Source organism: Tasmannia lanceolata, unplaced genomic scaffold, assembly GCF_043159265.1.
Source record: "Tasmannia lanceolata isolate RefF3 unplaced genomic scaffold, GAP_Taslan_0.1 ptg000018l, whole genome shotgun sequence".
In the NCBI taxonomy this organism is placed as follows: Eukaryota; Viridiplantae; Streptophyta; class Magnoliopsida; order Canellales; family Winteraceae; genus Tasmannia; species Tasmannia lanceolata.
The window spans coordinates 32,512,696-32,521,393 of NW_027518695.1; positions in this window are offsets into that span (position 1 = coordinate 32,512,696).

The window sequence follows — 8,698 nt, forward strand, 5'->3', positions numbered from 1 at the left end:
GAAGAAAATCAAATCATCAAAGCTCAACTGACTGAGAAATTTGGTCTAACCACTGTTGTTTCTAAGGGCAAAGATCCGAGCCTCTCCATGGTTATGGGTTCGGAAGAATTAATTGTGAATCTCTCTAGACAAATGGCTGGGCTAACAGAAGAAGTTCATCAGATGAAGCAACAAATGCAAACCTGGTATTGTAAGTCCCAAAGTTCTGAATATTTCGCTGACAAAAATACCAAAGTTCAGGATGTTGTTACCAGGAACTCTGTCTCTCAGCACCAGCAGGATTCTGTTGGGCCTTTAATTCTTGAATATGACCAAGAACCACCATCTGAGATTCCTAAAAGAAAATTCACCGACTTGCCGATCTCGCGACATGATGCTTTGAAATGGTTGCTCAAGGAAAGAATGATAACACTATTGGGACCAGAGCCTGTTCCTAATCCTCTTCCCAGTCCCAGGACCCTCCAAATGAAAGAATTTTGTGATTACCATTTACGTCCTTGTCATGCTACTGATAAGTGCCTCAGTTTGAAGTATGATATTCAAGACCTTATAGACATGAATCTCCTCGACCCTCAAAATCTTTTGTCAAGCGGCGAAACTCCATCCTTTCCTGATGACCGCAAACCGTGGTTTGAGCAAATGAAGAGAAAGTCTCACGATAATCACGACCAGCAATGTACAATGATAGGTCGAAATATATTCAGCCCGGTCTCCATAGGTCAGGAAATCAAAGTGGCCACAACACATGGGGCTTATAACAGGGGAAATTTTACTTCAAAAAATATCAAGGAGCTACAAAATCCTATGGTATTCAAATACAATAAGTTAAAGGCTACACCTAAGCAAGCGCTCAAGAAGGAATTTACCCCTCTCTCATTACAACCATCAGTTATTTTGCAGCAAGGGTTAGCTTTAGGTCACATTACCCTACCCGGCATTAGGGCTCCTCCTAATCCTTTACCAGCAAATTGGAGAATGGACCAGTGTGAATACCATAGAGGCCCTGGCCACCTTACTGATAATTGCATTGCCTTAAAATTTAGGATCCAAAAGTTGATTGATGAAAGAAATTAGCCTACCTGAATCATGCAGTACTGCCGCCAGCCGATCGCAATGCTTAGATAACTGAGGGTTCAAAGAAGCACAGGTCTGGTTGCAATGAAAAGAATCAGAAGTTGAAAGTACCATTTATGAGCCAGCTTTCGCTGAGCCTTCAAAGCCGGACAGTTGTAGTAGTCTTAGTCCTTTTGTTAGTTTAATTAAGTCATGTCATGATGTCGATTCCAGTTATCGAGTGCAGTCTTCTAAAAGTTTGAATAAATTCTTAGTCCAGTTGAGTCTTTTCTTACTTTTATTTTTGAGTCAAGAATGTGAATCCTGAGTTTGTTCAGGATAAGTCTTATCAATTGTAGTCATTTTCAATTCAATGAAATTTGCTTTTTTCTATACATTCCAATGTGTGCTTCTGACTTTAATAAACAATGAGAATAATACTCCCTCCTTGAATGAGGAAAGATGCCGACGAAACTCCTCTTGAGTTGCAGCCTATGCTCAAACAAGAGGAGGAGCGCCGATCCCAGCCTCTCAAAGATGAAATTGAAGTGGTAAACACTGGCACTGAAACTTTGATTCAGTGAATGCCGATTGAAAATACATAACCCTCTGAAGAATGTGAAGAATTGGTAAACCTATTTTGAGGATAAAGAGATGGTCCAATAAGCGCTACCATTAATGTCAGGAGAAAGACCCAGATAAAAGGTTCAAGAAAGAATGAAGTGAATATCATATGCTATACAAGGGGCATGGATTCGAAACAACTTCCATATCTCCAGTCAATGGCCCCGGTCACAGGTTTCACCAGTGACAATGTAAAGCCATCAAATTCAATATGAAAAGTGCAAGAGCAATCATCTCAGAGCGATCATCAAAATATCAAGGGCCACCGATTCAAGGATAAAATGATGTCCAAAAATCAGTATGCACTCTCAAAGTCAAATTACTTATCAATATCTAGAAGGAAGAAGAATCATTATCTCTTACCGGAAAATGCCGTCAAACTCCGTGAAAACAAAAATAAATAAAAATAAATAAATAATCAGTACCAGAGGGACTCTAGTAACCTAGATCGATTCCCAATCTGAACATCGGAAGGCCTCCTTTGGCCGAATAAATCCCAAAATCATAACCCAGCGTCAAAATAATACCGGTTTGCAAACCCTTCGAGCTTGAATGAATTTTTCTTGAAAACCCATCAAACTAGGGGCATCCGCCTAAACTACGCGAGACCTGATCCCTACACTGGGGTACGTAGGCAGCTCGGTTAAACCGAGTTCGGTCGATTCAAAAAAAGAAAAGAAATTCAATTGTTCCAAAAAAAAAGAGGGACAAGTTTCAAAAGAAGAGAAGTCAATCATTCCAGAAAGAAAGAAAAAAAGAAAAATCAATTAACCTTCAAACAATTTATCTTCAAACTAGGGGCATTCGCCCTGAACTACGCATGACCTGATTCCTACCCTGGGACGTAGGCAACCTGTTCACAGGTTCGGTCGAAATCTTTGTTGAACATTAAGCCATTCTTTGAAAAGCCCTATCCTACCTATAAAGTCCTTCCGGTGTTCAGAATTAATGATCTAGGTCCCAAAACACAAAAAGTGAAAAAGAAAAAAAGAAAGAACGGAGTTTGAAGATCTACTAGACTGAAAACCTGAAAGGGCGGTCTAGGCAAAATTTAATATCATTCCCCTGCTAAGTTGAAAACCCGAAAGGGCGGCTTAGGCAAAAGCTAAGGGGATAGCCTGCTGGATCGAAAACCTAGAAAGGTGGTTCAGGCAAAAGTTAAGGCTAACACGGTCCGCCAAGTTAAAAATCCCGAAGAGGTGACTTGGTCACGGTAAGAGAATCATTATAAGAAGGCTACAACCGGTATCAAGACTGAAGATCAATAGAAGTTCAAGCAAATTCAAGTGTCATCCTCAAAACTGGAGGCAATGAAGCTAAGCAATCTTAGGAGTCGTAATTAAATCCTTGAGGCATTAGTGTTTTAAGAAAAAGTCCAGTGTTTATCAATTGAGAAACTATTCCTCGAAAGGATAGACTTACCAAATAAAATATTAACTAGGTCAGAAGCATCACTCTATTTGTCAGTATAGTCGGTCAATCTTTGTTATTCTAAGTTCACTCCTTTAGAGCTCCTCAATCCTTTGAGTAGTGCCTTTTATCTAAGTTTTCTCTTTAGAAAGAGTCAATCGTCGTCCTTGTGTCCAAATGATGCAACTGTCTCGGTGAAGGATGCCCGGCCTCGTCAGCTCCCTCGATTGTACCTGAAAGAGCTCGAGAATCTAGTCAAACAGCTTCATTTCAAAGAAGATCAGCTTAGAAGAATTCAGAACTAGAAACATCAGAAAGTCCAGTTCCCGTAAGAAGATCATACCCCAGGAAGGCACCTTAAGCTTGGAAGAGCCTCAGATGCAATGGTGGTTGAGCTAATTTCTTAGAAAGATGAACCATTAAAATTCAGAATTTTCTTCCAGTTAGTTAAATACTATCCTGGTCAAGAAATGTTTATCTAAACACCTGTTAAGAGGCAAATCCCACTTTTCCATGTTAGTATCCAAGAGAGCTGTTGTTCTAGATTACCAATTTCAGGTATTTAAATCAAGGTTTCAGTTATCAAAATCCCCAGAAGACAAGACCAACAATCTCTTTGCGAAAAATCTTGTTGAAGCTTCATGAAAGTATTCCTAAACCATTCTATTAGTCATGCTTCTTCGTTCCTAAGGTTTGTCGTCTCATCATTCGTCAAAGTCTTAGTTTCCAATATCTTTATCGGGCATGATCTCTATTATCCCTGATTTTATTGAGTTCAAAAAATCTAAAAATCATCAAATCCAATCTTACGTCAAATTCAAATTTATGAAAAATCTCTAAATTCTTCATTGTTCAATTCATCAATCGAAGCTATCTTGTTTCTTTGAGCCCGTTTGGGATCGGTGTCTCATTTTTCGAATCCGTTTGGGAATGGTCTTTTATCTTCTTCGAACCCGTTTGGGAACGGTGCCTCATTTTTCGAATCCATTTGGGAATAGTTTCTTATCTTCTTCGAGCCCGTTTGGGAACGGTGTCTCATCTTCCGAGTCCATTTGGGAATGGTCTATTATCTTCTCCGAGCCCGTTTGGGAACGGTGTCTCATTTTCTGAGTCCAGTTGGGAATGGTCTCTTAAAATTTTTGAACCCGTTTGGGAACGGTGCCTCATTTTCCGAGTCCATTTGGGAATGGTCTCTTATCTTCTACCCGCCCGTTTGTGAACGGTGTCTCATTTTCTGAGTCCATTTGTGAATGGCCTCATATCCTCTTCGATCCCGTTTGTGAACGGTATCTCATTTTCTGAGTCCATTTGTGAATGGTCTCATGTCCTCCTTGAGCCCGTTTGTGAACGGTGTCTCATTTTTTGAGTCCATTTATGAATGGTCTCTTATCCTCCTTGAGCCCGTTTGTGAACGGTGTCTCATTTTCTGAGTCCATTTGTGAATGGTCTCATGTCCTCCTTGAGCTCGTTTGGGAACGGTGTTTTATTTTTCGAGTTCATTTGTTAATGGTGTCTCATCCTCTTTGAGCCCGTTTGTGAACGGTGTCTCATTTTTCGAGTCCATTTGTGAATGGCCTCATATCCTCTTTGAGCCCGTTTGTGAACGGTATCTCATTTTCTGAGTTCATTTGTGAATGGCCTCATATCCTCCTTGAGCCCGTTTGTGAATGGTGTCTTATTTTCTGAGTCCATTTCTGAATGGTCTCTTATCCTCTTTGAGCCCGTTTGTGAATGGTGTCTCATTTTCTGAGTCCATTTGTGAATGGTCTCTTATCCTCTTTGAGCCCGTTTGTGAACGGTATCTCATTTTCTGAGTCCATTTGTGAATGGTCTCATGTCCTCCTTGAGCCCGTTTGTGAACGGTATCTCATTTTCTGAGTCCATTTGTAAATGGCCTCATATCCTCCTTGAGCCCATTTGTGAACGGTGTCTCATTTTTCGAGTTCATTTGTGAATGGCCTCATATCCTCCTTGAGCCCGTTTGTGAACGATGTCTCATTTTCTGAGTCCATTTGTGAATGGCCTCATATCCTCTTTGAGCCCGTTTGTGAACGGTATCTCATTTTCTGAGTCCATTTGAGAATGGTCTCATATCCTCCTTGAGCCCGTTTGTGAATGATGTCTCATTTTCTGAGTCCATTTGTGAATGGTCTCATATTCTCCTTGAGCCCGTGTGTGAACGGTGTCTCATTTTCTGAGTCCATTTGTGAATTGTCTCATATCCTCCTTGAGCCCGTCTGTGAACGGTGTCTCATTTTTCGAGTCCATTTGTGAATGGCCTCATATCATCTTTGAGCCCGTTTGTGAACGGTGTCTTGTTTTCCTAGTCCATTTGTGAATGGTCTCTTATCCTCCTTGAGCCCGCTTGTGAACGGTGTCTCATTTTCTCTAAAAACCGTTTGAGAACGATTTTTGTTCCTTCTCTTCATAATCCATTCGAAAACGATATCTCATTCTCTCATTGCCCGTTTGTGAACGGCGTCGCATCGGGATTATTTTTCATTCTAAGTTGCCTGACATTTGCTCTTAGATTGAATTCATTTCTCCATTTATTCTGAACTACCAGTCATGGTAGCGAGAATAAATAATGTTTTATTACATTCCAATTTTAGGACTTCGTTTAGGGTCTTGCATTAGGGAGTATATGTTTGCGTCTAGGTTGCATTTTGTCTAGACTCCTTTGATGATTAAAGCTGCACAAAATGGCTCTGTCACTTTTGCTTTGGTATTCGATGACTACGTCATCTCTGCCAAAGTGGGGCATCTGTAGACACCCCCATTTTGCTATACTTTAAAAAGCAAAAGATTTGGTAGTTTGTCAAGTTTCGAGTCCGTATTCCACCTAGGATTAAGCATCTGTGCATTTTAGGGTAGATTTTGCCTCGTTGAAGGAATTCTGAAGTTGATTCGCGATCCTAAAGGTTTCTAGGGTGTTCCAATGGTATCTAGAAGATGAAAATTCAAGTTTCCAACCAACTGAAAAAAAAAACCTGTTATTTTTAGAATTTTTGGGGTTTCCTTCATTTTTGCCCATTTTTGCACTACAGGGGTATTTTGGTCATTCTCGATATGTCTTGTCTGACCCCCGAGTTATATTTGAGAAATCTTGAATGATTTTACAAATTTTGAAAAAGATGCTATTTTTAGAAACTCATGGGGCTTCCACATTTTCATCATCTTATGGATATTTCAATCATTTCTCATATATCCAAAACCACCTTGAGGGTACGGCTGATGGATTATGAGTAATTTCATAAGATTTGGAAAACCTGCTAAATTTAGATCTCTCAAGATTTTCTTAGTCTTGCACTTCGGGGGTATTTTAGACATTTTCAACATATCATATTTGGTCCCTAAAGTTGTGTCTAAGAAATCTTGAGTCCGTTCATAAATTTTCTCTTAGTCTTGCACTTCAGGGGTATTTTAGACATTTTCAACGTATCATATTTGGTCCCTAAGTTGTGTGTAAGAAATCTTAAGTCCGTTCATAAATTTTCAAAAATCTGTAATTTTTTAGAATTTCTTAGGGTTTTCCCTAGTCTCACCAAATTCTAGCACATCGGGGTAATTTGGTCTTTTCCTGTGTAATTCTTTTGATCCCCGAAATATGTCTGAGAGATTATGAATGATTTCCTGAATTTTGGAAAACCTGCTAAATTTAGAATTTCTCAGCGGTTTCGTTTAATTTGGAAATTCTAAGTGTTGAGGGCATTTTGGGTATTTTCAGGAGATATCAAACGATCTTGTTTAATATTGCTCACCGAAAGGACCCAATTTTAAAAGTTTCTATTTTTGAAGTTTGACCACAAAGACTTCTCATTTTTAATTTTTCCCTTTAGGGGTGAACCAATCTGAGGGTATTTTGGTCGCATTTGGATGTCTAACAGTTAAATAGGGGCATTTTGGTCCGAAAAGTTGTTTTTCAAAAAAGATGGTCCGATCTTGTGTTACGGATGCACCATAAATGGGTTGGATCCATATATAGAATGTTGAATTTAGAAAGATTTTGTTGAATTTTTACGGAAAAACCCGAAACCCGTGTGAAATGGCCCATTGGGCTAAAGGCCGCAAAGATGGAGCTCATGTGGGTTCACCCATATGGGTCAACCACCATGGTGGCCACCCCACATGGCTGACCCACATGAGTTGAGCACCTAACCTTGATGATGTCACAATGGTGACATCATATTGGTTAAAAGAAAAATAAAAAGAATAAAAAAAGAAAAGAAGGAAAGAAGGAAAATATGAATGATTGCTTAAAAAGGTTTTCTTCCAAAGAAGCAATGTGGAATGAAGAATAGCATGTCTTGATTGACAAGAAATTAATCAAATTTGGAAATAAGAAAGAAAGAAAGAAAGCAAGAGGGGAAAATTGGAAACAAGCCAAAAAGGGAGCTCTCACATTCCAAACTACTATTTCTCTCTTAACCCTAGCTTTTTTGTATAAAAATCAAAGCAAACAATCCAGAAAGAAGATCCAAAAAAAACTCCAAATTCGTCTTTTTTCTCTCTCCTCCCAAAAAAAGAGAAAAAAACCTCTTCTCTCTTGAAGTGTGTTCATCTCTCTCAAGGGTTCTTCACAAAAGGAATTCTTAAATTCCCTTTTCTTCTTCAACAAATCACACATCAAGGATCTTTGGGGTGTTCTTTGGGTCTTCTTCATCATATAAAAGGGTGCGACAAAGCGTATACCTCAGATCTACGCACCCTAGAGACAAGGAGCGCGATAAACGGTAGGATCATTATCTTTATAATATCAAAAGTAGAAAACAATGCTAGGGTTTTACTTTTGATAGATCAAATCAATGAATCTTTCCTTGAAATTCCAGTATGTTATAATATAGATTATAATTTTTCAAAATCCAAAATTTCACCAAAAAATTAGTTTTCTTCCATTTAATAATAATTTTCTTTCGTTTTTTTTATTCAATATGGATTTAAATCGGATTATCAAAGAAAGTGTCTGAAAACGTGGGTTTCTTTAAAACTGATATTTTTTTAGATTTCTATAAAATAAAATACTACTGGAAACTTAATTTTCAATCGCGGTTTGACCGTTTTAATTTTCATTCTATTTTTAAAAAATAACCCCGAAATGGATTATTTCTTGATGAACGAAGCCAAAAGTATATCAAACTATGTCCAAAATTTGTAAAATCTTGTTTCCAAACCAATGTTTTGATTTCCAGACCACCCAAAAATTTTTGGATATTTTTTAATTTGTTTAATCCGGTTTTAAATTATTTTAAATTTCGGTCATTTTTAATAAATATCAAAAGATTTTAAAAATTGATGGAAAAAGGTTTTTTTATTTGTTTTTTAATCGCGTCTTCATTTTACGTGTCGTAATTCTTTTTTATATTAAATTAATAAAATTTCGAATCTGTTTCCTACAAACCAATAGTTTAGGCCATTAGAAGATTAGTGAAAAAATTTCAAAATATTTTACAAAGGTTTAATATGATTTCACAATTTGTTTTAAAAAACACGTGTTTTAATTCCTACGAAACGAAATCCCCTTTTTATTCAAAAATCAATTTTATGGAGGAACATTATTTATTAGGTCTTGACATTTTGACAGTAAATCATATAACCTATTTTATATCTATTG